Here is a 15000-nt window from a genome sequence, read left to right as displayed (position 1 = left end):
TATATTCCAGCTGCGCGCGAGCGGGTTTGCATTCCTGTGTAATTTTACATAATTCTGGAAAGTGTATCTTCTTTAATTATTACGGCGTTTAATCTCTGTGTATGTATGTAAGTGTTTATACATATATATATATATATATATATATATATATATATATATATATATATATATATATATATATATATATATATATATATATATATTATATATAATGTATGTGGTGTGTACCTCGCACGAGCGCGTTTACAACAGGGTGTGTCTAATTCATTTTGGAAAAGACACGTCCATAAATGTGTATTTCAAAACCTTCAATAGGTTGTCAACAGAAGCTCAATGTTCATAATTTATTCACAAGAGAAATGCCAAATTTTACTTAAACTTAATACTTTTGATTATTATACAAGAAAGCTTCAATACGGGTAGGGAAGCAGAGAGAGAGAGAGAGAGAGAGAGAGAGAGAGAGAGAGAGAGAGAGAGAGAGAGAGAGAGAGAGAGAGAGAGAGAGAGAGTATAGAATTCCTTTATTACTTAACAGAAGCAGTAATAAATAAACATTTTAAATCATATTTAGCTGCAGAAATTTCTCTTGAAAAAATAAAAGCTTGAAATTTGGACTGTTTATTGTTTACCGCTTAGTCAAAGCTATTTATTATTACTGGACTTCAAATGCTCATAGCACTTGTCCGTAAGAACTGCAAAACGAAAGGAAAATACTTCCTACAATTGTCTGCTGAGAGCACTAGTGGATCCAGGGGGGGGGGCGCCTGGGCACGTGTCCCCCCATGAAAAATAATGATAAAATAATAATAGTGAAGATTTAGATAATAACATAAATAACAAATATAAAAATGGGAAAAAATAAAAATCGATTATATATATATCAAAATATCTATCTATCTATCTATATATATATATATATATATATATATATATATATATATATATATATATATATATATATATATATATATATATATTATATGAAAATTGGTCCCGCCCCCAAGAAATTTTTCTGGATCCGCTAGTAGCTAAAAGACCGCTGACCAAATCCAATTAAAAAAAAAATTCAAAAATGATAAAAAAAAAGTCACAGAGTTAACATGACTTGAACCCAACACGTAAGTTACGCAAGTCGATGAGAAACATTACTATGAATTACCACCTCAATAAGTCAGAAACATTACTAAGAATTATCACCTCAATAAGGATACTCTCCGTTGCGCAAACAAGTTGACGGGAAACAACTGCTACGAAGAAAAGTCACTCCTGTACTCGTAGCCATTACTATGCAATATAGCTATGAATTTTCGCAATTGCACGAAAACAGTAAGGAATATCCCAGACGTAGAAAAGACCTGGAAGTTTAAATAGAAAACGAAGAGCCATTTTAAATGTGGGAAGAACACAGGAAATAAAGAAATAAGAAGTAGGGTACCCGCACTGAGAGCTACGAACAGGTACCTAGTTTCATTCGCGGGTTGAAACCATTAGTTTCCCATCGTTCTTTCTTCAGTGAGTTCAATACAGAAAACAAGTAAAAATACGCCGAAGTTTCCCCAGCGCAATCGAGTTTTCTGTAGTGTATAGTGCTGTATGAGCCGCGGAGCTTTCAGCCACGGCCGGGTGGCATTTTCCCGAGATGTAACAGAGTACCGGAACCTTTCCCTGAACAAAAGCGGAACGCCTCATCTTAAAAACTAACCATAGAATTTCCTTGAAAATAATCTCAGTATGTTTCCCACACCCAAATTAACAACGGAACAGTAATCTAATCTATCTTGACCTAACCTAACCCAACCTAACCTAGGGGCATGGCAAAAATCCGGGGCTGGTGTAATACTAGTATACATCTTGGGAATTTGCGGCCCGGTGGTGGCCTGTCCTCTAGCGCTGCCAGGCGCACGATTATGGCTAACTTGAACCTTAAATAAAATAAAAACTACTGAGGCTAGAGGGCTGCAATTTGGTATGTTTGATGATTGGAGGGTAAATGATCAACATATCAATTTGCAGCCCTCTAGCCTCAGTAGTTTTTAAGATCTAAGGGCGGACAGTACAGAAAATAAAAAAAAACCACGAAAAGTACTTGGAAGTTTGTTCCATCTCATAATCCTCTGAATGTAAGAAAAGCACCGAATTAATCAAACTTAAAAATGCATGAGCAATGGAATAAATACTTGTCGACGCGCACCTTTAATTATTTCAAAGTTGTTCCAAATTCGGAAAAACATTACAAGGACGAATAAGAATACGAAACAGAGTAAAATCAAAATAACTATTGAGTCACTGTTGGCAGGAAATCTTGACACCAAACCCACATATGCAATGTTAGAACTTTTTCCCTTTCTCTGCCAACATTACAATGCGATTGTCAGCCTACCAGCCTATCTTATTATCTTGAGTACTCTGAGAGAGAGAGAGAGAGAGAGAGAGAGAGAGAGAGAGAGAGAGAGAGAGAGAACATGTTCTTTTGCTCCAATTATAAAGGGGCCCACTTAGCCTACATATAAAAGAAATTTGAGGTACACAGCAATAGCCTTTCCATTACTACTGGCCATACCTATAAAATCTAAATACTGGTTTTCCTACGCCTTTCCTCCATGTCAACAAACCAGCTTGATTTAGCACTATTTTTCAAGTGTTCATTCTCATTTTTTGTTTCCATCAGTCTCCCACACACAAAAAAGTCACGCATATTTTTCAATTTTTGATTTAAAAGAAAAATTTTTTTTTGTTTTTGTTTCTGCAAGTGCCAGTGAGACTTGGTTTTATTCTCTCGATTCATGACCTTAATGGGATTTTAATTAGTAATCGTAACAACGTACGAGGAAAAAGAATAGATGATAAACTTTTTACCTGAAATAAAAAAAATAAACAACTTTTATTCCACTCCAAAGATTACGGCTTTTTATAACCCACCAGTCAGCGACCTAATATAACTTTAATTGAGCACTTTTATAACGCAAGAGCAGAACAGAAACAAACATTACGACTTTTTCTCGACATGCCACGACGATTGCAAAGCAATGGCAATGTTATTGAACAAAATTTTCCGGTTGCAGCTTCTGCGTCTAGCCCATTATCGAAACTATAGATCAGAGTGAGAATGGACTATTTTGTAAACAAGTTTTTGCAAACGAATTAAAAATGCTAAAATAGAAAAAAAAACTTTGGAAAAAAGTTAAGTATACCTTAGCTTAACCAGACCACTGAGCTGGATTAACAGCTCTCCTAGGGCTGGCCCGAAGGATTAGATTTATTTTATGTGGCTAAGAACCAATTGGTTACCTAGCAACGGGACCTACAGCTTATTGTGAAATCCGAACCACATTATAGCGAGAAATGAATTTCTATCACCAGAAATAAACTGCTCTTATTCTTCATTGACCGGTCGGAGATTCGAACTCGCGGCCAGCAGAGTGCTAGCTGAGAACGGAACCCACTCACCCAACGAGGAACTAACTTTGGAAAAAACCCGAAAACACAGATTATTAATTTTAATAATTAAGGCTGCCATCAATGAAGGTGGACTACAAGCAACTAGTGGTTTCTGAAGCGGTTAGCACTGCACTGCAGCAGCCTGCACTGAATACCCGGATGTCATCTGACTATGTGCCTCTTTCCAACAGCAAAAAAAGTCCACTGAAACTTTCTTAGAAAGTTATCTCTCCATGGCTGTTCAATTTCTTCCTGGACTGAAGGCTGCAATAAGTCAAGAGACAATATCGGACGCATCTGCAAAGTTGCGAGATACAAAAATGGGTTGAGAATGGCTGTGGGAATGGCTGTTGCCTGCAAATTGGCAAGCACTGATTTGAAACTGAAATAACTGCTTAGAGAGTTCAAAAGTTCTTACTCACTTTCATCTCCCTATTTCTAGCACTTTCCTTTTTTTTCAGATCTTAAATACCCTTTCCATCTTTGCAACTGTGCCTCTAATAATCTTCTGTCTCCTTCGCTACATCCCTCGCTTCCTCATTCCACCAGTCAGGGTTTCGCAGTTCTTGTTACTACCCTCCTGAACTGCTAAACATTCATTGCAGAGCCTTTAACTCAATTAATGGAAGATCAATCTCTCTTTTTTTTTTTAAGGCTAAAGGCAACACAATTTTCACTTTTATTGCATTTCAGGCGAAGAAATATTTTTGCCTCTTTGTTTATAGTGGGATACCTAATACAGGGCATGCATTTTGCAACATTATACAGTGCACTGAAAATACTTTGTTTAGTGTGAGATACCAAATATGGGGCGTGAATTTTGCAATATTACCCGCTCACGAGAAGATACTTTTTCCGCTTTGTTTAGCAAGATACCGAACATGGGGCGTGAATTTCGCGATATTATACCGTATACCGAAACTGCGTAAAATTAGAATAATAATAAATCGATTATGTCTGTCTGTCTGTCTATATATATATATATATATATATATATATATATATATATATATATATATATATATATATATATATATACACACACATATCAAACAAGAAATGGACTTCTATCTCCACATCTTACCTTTCAACCGTCTCTTACAGAAACTTAAATCAACTTCCTTACAAAGTCGTTACTAATGTCTAAAGGCGGCATGACATGACGTCACCATCCCTTACGCGGTACATCAAAATGACGTCACGGCTGAGGCTGAGGGCCACAGGTGACGTTAGACATTTGCATGCTCACGGAATATGTCTTCTTTAACGACATCCTCTGTGACCTTGTCAAAAGATTTGGTAACGTACAGGAAATTACCTTCTACAGAGGTGAATTACTGGGTATACTGCTACTGGTATTGATAATGATAATTACCATAACAGGCAGTTCATACCAAAACAGATATATGCTAAATTCATACACGCTCAATACACACACACACACACATATATATATATATATATATATATATATATATATATATATATATATATATATGTGTGTGTGTGTGTATACATGTATATGTATGTATGTATGTATGTATGTATGTATGTATGTATATATATATATATATATATATATATATATATATATATATATTACATCTTTGCAAACATATACATATATTATATATATAATGTGTATATGTGTGTATGTATGTATGTATGTATGTATCTATGTATACGTGCGTGCGAGCGGGTAGTACGTGCTTTAATAAACAGGGAGAAATACATAAGTTTGCGATACATGCACACTAAGATACCAGTTGATAAAAAAAAAAAAGATAAACGAAAACTCGCGTGAATAAAACCACGCGGAGCAGAAGCAGGAAGCCATCCCCTTTTCTCTGCAGACCTCCTTGACTAGGCACGAGCGCAATGTACTACAAATACAACGTTCACAATTATTTAAAAATGTTAATGCCAAATCGGGAAAATCCGTTCATAATTTCTATGACGTCACGCAACCCGAAGGGGGTTCAGAACTATGTAAATGAGAACAATCTGATGTAATGTATCATGACTACAAAACACAACGTCAACAATGTTTAATAATGATGTTTTATTTTTATAAATATCTCCTAGTCGCATAAGTCAATAAAACGGCGAAGACATCCACAATGATGCAATTGTAAATATACGTCTTAAAAATGTATACATACGCTGACATCATTGTGAATTTCTTCACCAACAATGCTGTCTATATGACATTAATTGCAAATACACTCCTCCGTCCTTTAAAATCCTGAAATCTTTACGTAATCAAGTACAGTTACAGAACGATCATCTGAACTTTACTAAGAAACGCAAAAGAGCTACAAATAGATTTTTCCAAGAAGGGTTTACATCTCTCCTTCGACTGAAATGGCAACGCAAGAACGCTGGTTATTACAGACATCAAAGGAGAGTTCGATATTGCCATAAATTTCTGGATACCTGACTTTGCCTTGGCAATGATACACACTTTAAAGAGGATATTAGCATGTCTCGGGCATCTTAAGCTACTGATGACACATCGCGGCCCAGATAAGCTACTGAAAATATATTATTATAAGGGTCATTAGCTTTGGACGAAGGTTTAAAAATACAGGGACATCTTTCGGATAAAAAAGAAGACACGGAAGTTGAGTTGCATCAGTTTCTTGTCACTAATTTTCATTTACATAAGTATGTGTTTTTTTTGTAGTTTTTGTATCATATTTAATTTTCATTACAAAAAAATGAAACTTACTAACTTGCACATTTTGTTAAATTTACATTTTGTTAAACAAATTTACATTTAGTTAAATTTCAGTCTCAAATTCTACAAACAAAAAATGCGTTAACCCAGAATAACCTGACCATTAGTCAATTTGTAGCGGCTAATAGCTACAGAGAAATACACTTCTACAACATAAAAAAGTATCTATTACTCTCTTATCAGATGGGCACCTAAAGGCAACAAGACGCCATCATCCCATAATCACTAAGTGGAGCCCAGTAATTCAAAGGTTCCTCGCTCTCTAAGTGATTCCTTCCACTCTGATGAATAGCTTTCAGATTCTCTTGCCTTTACCCCGATTACCCCCATAGACACATCTTTATCTCTTTCAAGGATAAGTCTAAGTTATTCCTATGAGATATAGTGTTCTCTCTCTCTCTCTCTCTCTCTCTCTCTCTCTCTCTCTCTCTCTCTCTCTCTCTCTCTCTCTCTCGATGTGTCATCTCTTGACATATTACCGTCCCAGCCGACTAACATATAACACGAATATGCTTAGTGGTACTTTTCATACACGATCTACCAGAGAGACCAGAATTCGATCCCACGGGGGAGCACTTTTTAATACCCTTCACCTAAATATTCACTATGCCTTTGTTGACTTGAGTATCGCAAAACGCCTAGTGGTTAGTAAGCTGCAATGGGCCGCAGTCAGACTGGAAACTCCATAAAATTAAAAAAAAAGCTAAGAACTGAAAGGTTAACATCCTCAGGAACCACCACTCCTCCAAGGTAGAAAGACTTACATTATATATATATATACACATACATACATATAATATATATATATATATATATATATATATATATATATATATATATATATATATACACACACACACAAACACACGTTATAATATATAACCTAATTTAGTCCATTATTATTATTTTATCCCGACAGATCAGCAGTGGGCAAAAATAGGAAAGATCAGAGAGAGAGAGAGAGAGAGAGAGAGAGAGAGAGAGAGAGAGAGAGAGAGAGAGAGAGAGAGAGAGAGAGAGAGAGAGAGAGTTTTTAGGAACATTCAAAGATAATGTATGTCAATAAATAGAACCTGTTGAAATTCAACAAAACATGTATTTTTATTAACCACAATGACCTTTTTAACTTCTCGATACCTCGCACTTTAATCAAGATCAAACAAAATGCATTAAAGAAAACGGAACAAGCCCGCTACAAAGCAAGGGGGAACTAAACCTAGAAACTGTATGCTGTTACAACGGTTACAATCTTCAAGTATGATCAATGCTTTCTTTATTAACTTTAAGAACTGCTTAAGAAAAATAAAATAAGGTTATTGAAATCCTTTAAATTGTTATTTACAGACTGAACAGAAATGAACTGCCAAACAACAAGTCATTTAATGAGGGAAGATGCTACAGTCATCGAATGACAATACGCTAGATTTTCTATATTTACAGAATTTATTAAATAAATAAGTCAAAGTGTCATTACAGAATGGATGATACATACACATACACACATATATATATATGTGTGTATATATATATTATATATATATATATATATATATATATATATATATATATATACACACACACACACACACACATATATATATATATATATATATATATATATATATATATATATATATATATATATATATATATATATATACACAAAACCTGTGCCCAAATGCATACGATAAAGCCACAGCCTAATATAAGGGAGAAAAATGGCAAAATAAAACAAACATCAAACTGCCTTATTCATAATTCAATCGGGACGCTCTCTCGTTACGTAATTCGCATCTCTGTAAAGTGAGTCTTCAGGCACTAACCAACCCACGAACGCACCTCAGTACCCTGCAAGGTCTTATTAGTACAGCACAAAGCGGTTATCAATGCCACCGAATGCATGAACAGAGTGCCCCAGTACGCGGGGGAAAGATTACAAACCGAGGTTTTGTTTATAAGGTAATCAAAGTTTTGGTAAAAAAGAAAGGGAAAGCATACATGCACGAGATCACAGTGTGACGCATTCGCATTGCCACCTTTTGGGAATTAATTATTTATAAGAAATAAGTGAAAGAAATTTACGTAAACACAAAGGAAAACTGACGTTAATAATGATGGGATACAGGTAAAAAACGACATGCATATTACTTTTTTGAGAAAATCGTCACGAATGTTGAACCTTGAATGAGTCTCGTAAGAGTTAAACTACCAAACTGATAAAAAAAAAAAATATTAAATTTAGGTCATTTCAAGACCACCAGAAACGTAATTTGGAACAGCACTGAACACCTCATCGACCGAACACCTCATCAATTATAAAACGAAAAAAAAAAAAGTCACAGCCTTTTTCGCAACTGCCTAAACAGCGTGGCCTTAGCAGCACCCATAACAGCCAAAAACGTTTAGCCCCGTTCCCAGTGTTAACCTTTACACGGCCAGCTGCACAAAACTCTCCTGTCACTCCACATCATCAGAGATATAGCAACAGCAGCCCCGTACATGACGGAAGACCTGGCAAGCAGCCATTATGTCGACAATCCACCGACAGAGGATTCTTTAAATGGAGAGAGAGAGAGAGAGAGAGAGAGAGAGAGAGAGAGAGAGAGAGAGAGAGAGAGAGACTCCATTAAGGCACCTGACCACAAACAGTTGCCAAGATAGTAACAGACCTTGGGTATGACATCAATTACTTTGCTCATGACAGCACGGTCAAAGGAGGTGACCATGTCATTGAAATAATACTAAAAATGGCTTAGTTACACGAGATAACCCTGTGATTTGAATGACCAAAATCTAAATCTGTCTGGCTTACCAGTATAAGATGTCAAATATGATGACCCTTCCATTCTATTGGTCAAATTGAATTTGACCAAATAATCGAAAGTACCATCGATTAAAACGTTCATTCTGGGGCAATGAAGCGACCCTTACGGAGTTTCATATAAGAAGCAAAGAAGTTGCAAATATTGAAAAGCTAGAATTTTAACAGGATGACTATGAATAATGTGCAAATTGCGACATAAAAAAAACGCGTGCACATGAATTTAACGTCTCGATATTTATAGACACAAATCTTTGACGGCATCAACGCATTCACTTGTCGTCCGATCGAGGACTTTAGGTCTGTTCATCACTTCCAATAGCTGACTACCAAGATATGCCAGACGCCAGGGGTTTATATACCCTTTTAACATTTACGGGACAGGGCATGAGCTAGCATAGCAACCTCATCCCAAAAAATACTTATAGGAAACCAGATGGGTAGCACCTCCTAGAACTAGCCTTCCAAATGAAAAAAGGGCTTCCAGAAAGAAAGAAAAAGATATTCTTTCAAAATTGAAAGCTTACTGATAACATCAGCACCCTGAGAAACAAAAACGCACCAAACATAATAAAAAATTCAATGTGATGCTATGCACAGATTGTTAAAAGTTAAATAGATGCAAACTGACATAGACGACGTAATAAAACGATAATAATAAACTGCTCACCTCCATTTGAAAAAGACCAAACACAACTAGATTAAGCCAACTAGGCACAAAAAATGACAGACAGAGCAACGACCTTAATTTTCATGATGTCACCATCATTATTTTGATTTTGAACGCATGTCATGTATTACCAGAACGTTTCAAGTATCATCTTGACAAGCTTCTTAAAACCTGTTGTAACTGACATTACATTTAAATAACAATGTCTGGCAATGAAATTTAATTCACCCGAGCAGGCCAAGTATCAATTACAAAAGAACAAGACCTGGGAGTAAAAGATTACTTTGATTCGATTGTTTTCTTATTTTCCCGTCCCTAACAGAAACTCAAATCTATATGAATGTTCGAAATGGAGAACCTTGAGCCAACACATTAACATCATGTTAAATCATCGAATTATCTGAAGTACGTGATGGACGGTGAATAGATCCGCTTACCTTACTCAGAAAGATGCTGCCTACCAAGTAACTGCGAGGATTACGTGGGTATATAAAATACGTAAAGCAACCCAACCTTTTCGAATGTGCAGGCAGCAATAATAACTAAGAGAGAGAGAGAGAGAGAGAGAGAGAGAGAGAGAGAGAGAGAGAGAGAGAGAGAGAGACTTTGTTAAGAGTTTTATTTAGGAAAACATCAATAAAAATGAATATTATGAAAATATTTGTTTTAAAGAGAAATGAATAATACTTCAAGATAAAGGCTGAAGGAGAGAGAGAGAGAGAGAGAGAGAGAGAGAGAGAGAGAGAGAGAGAGAGAGAGAGAGAGAGAGAGTTTTATTTAGGAAAACAACAATAAAAATGAATATATGATATTATTTGTTTTAAAGAGAGAAATGAACAATACAAGATCAAGTTTTATTTAGAAAAACATCAATAAAAATTAATATTATGATAATATTTGTTTTAAAGAGAGATATGAACAATACTTCAAGATAAAGGCTGAGAGGAGAGAGACTGTTGAGAGTTTTATTTAGAGAAAACATCAATAAAAATGAATATTAGATAATATTTGTTTTAAAGAGAGAGAGAGAGAGAGAGAGAGAGAGAGAGAGAGAGAGAGAGAGAGAGAGATTATGAAAAACAGACACACATCTGTTAATATCTAATTCTCATCTGAAAGGAATGTAAAATAACTATCAAAATGACAGTGGTCATTACCCAAAAGAACTACTAAATACCTCTACAGGCTACGTACGAATAAACATGCCTAAGGTCATCACCTGCCCTTACATTTAGACGAGAGACACATCCCCCAAAATAATATCTGGGTAATTTAACTCGCGACCCTGAATGTACCCGCGTAGAAAAACCGCGTATCTATTTCTGTTCTCAACCGTGGAAATAACATTTGCACCGTTAGCTCATGAAACTAATAATCTAATCTCATTCTTAAAAAACTTGAGCACCAACAATAACACACCACCATGTCAAAGGAACGCATTGTCGTCATTAAGCAGAAGAAAAAAAGCGTCTTGAAACCACTCCTACGTCATGCTGCATAAATAAACACAAGCTCATGCATGCAAACGAGCGCGGGAGCGCGCACAATTACAACAATAAATAAACCTCTCTCTCTCTCTCTCTCTCTCTCTCTCTCTCTCTCTCTCTCTCTATATATATATATATATATATATATATATATATATATATATATATATATATATATATATATATAAATGGTTCATGATATACATTCATACACACTGCATATATTGTAATGAGAATGACTTATAGTATAACAATTCAAAAGTGTTATACTGTATGTATATTTATCATGTATATATACATATATACATACATACACACATATATATGTGTATATGTATATACATTTATATATATGCTACAGATGTACCACTTTTAAATTCTTATACTGTTATGCGTTCTCATTAGGATACGTCCAGTGGTACATTAATGTATAACATGAACTATTAATACACACTGTCCTTCGCCTGACAACACTTTCTACTTACAAGCTCCATCGTAATATTCTTCTTAAGCATCAGGAAACAATGCCTTCTTCATTTCCTTGGGGTTAGACCTTGTTCTTCCACTACAACCTATATTTCATAACCTTGGTTCATAACCTTTGGCGACCCGTTCAAATTTTCAGTTAATGAAAACCATGAATAAATTCAATCAATGTAACGTTAAAATTAATATAAAGTTGCCAAAATTCCTAATTTACCAATCAATTCATCTAAATTCCTGAATTTTTCTACTTCGTTCTTAAGTGAGACTCACTTTCAACCAACACTTTCACTCACCGAAGATTCTGTCTCTTTCCCTAAAAGTCACAACATTGAACTTTTGTTGAAACCGTGAGAGAGAGAGAGAGAGAGAGAGAGAGAGAGAGAGAGAGAGAGAGAGAGAGAGAGAGAGAGAGATGCAACTTTCAGTGATGTTCCCTATATGAAGCCTGCTGTTTCTGTACCCGGCAGCGTGACATCACACTGGAATTGACTGGTCCCACCTCCTCTGGATAGAAGAGCCTTGGGAAGTGTAAGCAAGGACTCATGGGGTTAAAGGGAGAACTTTAATTCTTTAATAATAATTGTATAACGTTCGAATTATTTATTTAGGCGAAGCCATCACAGGGCCGTGCAATTCTGCGATATATTTTCTTTGAATTGATGGGGATTATATGTTTTGCATGTGCAAGAATAACGATATAAATGTACATAAATAAATATATATATATATAAACACATAGATGTATATATATACATATACATATATATATATATATATATATATATATATAATATATATATATATATATATATATATATATATATATATATATATATATATATATATATATATATATATATATATATATATATATTACGTTGGGCTAGCAATTCAAGTCAATAACCGTTCGGGAAAAGAAATAACTGTTCGGAAAAGAAGTATTTATTTATTTACGTATAAAATCAATCAACAACTTACGCCACTAATGGCAGGTATGCACCTCAAAAAATATTATATTTTTCTGGAATACTAATATGTACAGTAAACACATTACACACCGGGCAAATTAAAAACACCGACCAGTGATGTCATCCTCGAACATTAAACAAAAGTGAATATAAATACAACACGCAACACCCCATATAAATAACGGTCTGTGATCCCCTCCTCCAGAACAATGTAAAAAAAAAAAAGCACATATTAATAAAAGTGCTATACATTACACCCAACGCCCTACATAAATATCGGTCAGTGATATCGCGCAACATACTACGAAGCAAGTAGAATAAACAAAGAACAAATATAAACAAAAGAGGCGAAGTACCGCCTTCCCCCTCCCCCTTCACCAGCCCTCGTCGATCCCCCTCCTGAACACACCCACCCACCCCGCGAACGCCGTAACCACCCACGAAAAGGACACGCCGGAAATGGCACGGAAACTTTCCTGCTCATATTCAAACACACGACTGCAGGGGAGTTACGCCAATCTGCGACTACGTAATGTATATTTCAACTTTCGGGTTTGTTTGCAAATAGACACACGAGGTGCTTGAAGATTTCGAAGACTGTAATGAATATTTTCTGCTCCTAACTAAAAAGAGAAGCAGGGATTACACGAATCCAATAACATTTGCCTTATTTGTATTCCTAACTACAAACAGAATCAGGGATTATACGAATCAAATAACTTTTACCTTATTCATATTCCTAACTACAAACAGAATCAGGGGTTACACGAACACAATAATACTAACCTACTGTATACTTCACCCACCTTTCTGATTTGCAAACAAATAAATGGACAGGTGCTCGAAAAGTCGTCAAGTTTGTGATGAAGACGAAACAGGAATAGTAAAACAACAAAACAAAACAAAAACACAAGATGGAACACTGATCTAAATGGATTAATAAAACAATAAGCACTTAAGCATTTGCCTGACAACAAAGGATAAAATATCTTTGATGCGTGCAATAAAAACAATCACTACACAATAAAAGCCTCTTTGTTTTAGATTAAGTGATAAAACACAACATACTTAAACATTTGCCTAATAGCAAACAATCAAGCGTCTTTAATGTTTGCAATGATAACAATGACTACACAGTAAAAATAAAAACTTTATAGATAAAAGTCTTATAACCAAAGCATGCTGTTCGAAAAGAAGTAACATTGTATATCCCACAAAAGTTCACTCATATCCCCCTGTCAAAATTCGCTCATTAACAATATCACCGAATTACATTTGCCTAATAGGAAACAATCAAATGTCTTTAATGTTTACAATAAAAAAAATCACTGTACAATTAAAAAAACATCGCTATACATAAGTCTTATGACCTAAATTTGCTATTGGAAATGAAGTAACTTTATACATCACACAAAAGCTCGCCCATACTCCCCAGTCAAAACTCGCGCATTAATAACATCACCGAATTCATTTCTACGAAAACAGGAATCACGCATCACTATCACACCACTGCACTGCGATCACCACCATCATCATCATCATCATCATCACAACGACCCCATTAGGGATAAAAGTTGCATCACCATCACCGCTTGCGAGGACCTCATCACCATGAGGGAAAGAGCACCGGCATCGCTATCACCCTGAACACCACCGCTAACACCACGGTACCACACACTACCGCTCACAACCAACACTCCACACTGACGGCATCAACAACTTGGTCATTTGGGCAGAGCAAAAGGGGGAGGGGAGATGGGAGAGGGGTGGGGAGGGGGTGAGATAGAGAGGCAGGGAGGGAGGGAGATAGGGAGGCAAGGAGGGAGGAAGACAGAGAGAGAGAGGCACAAGAGGGAATGACTCAACGGGAAAAAAGAGAGAGAGAGAGAGAGAGAGAGAGGGGCTGTTAAGATACTGAAAGAGAGGACTTTTATTTATGAGAACAGCAATAACAACTAATATTGAGAGAGAGAGAGAGAGAGAGAGAGAGAGAGAGAGAGAGAGAGAGAGAGAGAGAGAGAGAGAGAGAGCTGTTAAGATACGGAATGATATAATTATATTTAGGAAAACAGCAATAACTAATGAGAGAGAGAGAGAGAGAGAGAGAGAGAGAGAGAGAGAGAGAGAGAGAGAGAGAGAGAGAGAGAGGAGAGACTGTTAAGAGTTTTATTTATGAAAACATCAATAACAATTAACATCATGACAAGATTTGTTTTAAAGAGATGAACAATACTTCGAAATAAAGGCTGAAGAATAACATAATTGAGAGAGAGAGAGAGAGAGAGAGAGAGAGAGAGAGAGAGAGAGAGAGAGGCTCACATCGTATTTAAGGTCCGTTTAAATATAGTTATAAAATAATTAATTAAATACAATCACAGAAAAATTCATTC

The 15000-nt window shown here is 35.7% G+C and overlaps 1 protein-coding gene across 28 annotated transcripts in view; it reads right to left on the bottom strand.

Annotated features, from left to right (window-relative positions):
* The window catches only part of LOC136854603 (uncharacterized), a 671913-nt gene that overhangs the window by 212867 nt on the left and 444046 nt on the right, over positions 1-15000 (bottom strand). For 5 of the 28 annotated variants that reach the window (XM_067131112.1, XM_067131107.1, XM_067131109.1 and 2 more), the window contains exon 1: positions 14194-14315. The exons of 22 other annotated variants lie outside the window; for them this stretch is intronic. The gene's annotated coding sequence lies outside the window, so the exon portion shown is untranslated. Of the gene's footprint in view, positions 1-14193; positions 14319-15000 lie in introns of those variants that run through there. One more of the 28 variants, XM_067131106.1, reaches the window with a different exon arrangement.

This window comes from Macrobrachium rosenbergii, chromosome 29 (assembly GCF_040412425.1).
Source record: "Macrobrachium rosenbergii isolate ZJJX-2024 chromosome 29, ASM4041242v1, whole genome shotgun sequence".
In the NCBI taxonomy this organism is placed as follows: Eukaryota; Metazoa; Arthropoda; class Malacostraca; order Decapoda; family Palaemonidae; genus Macrobrachium; species Macrobrachium rosenbergii.
Note: the sequence above shows the minus strand (reverse complement) of the source record. Positions and strands in the feature narration are given on the sequence as shown.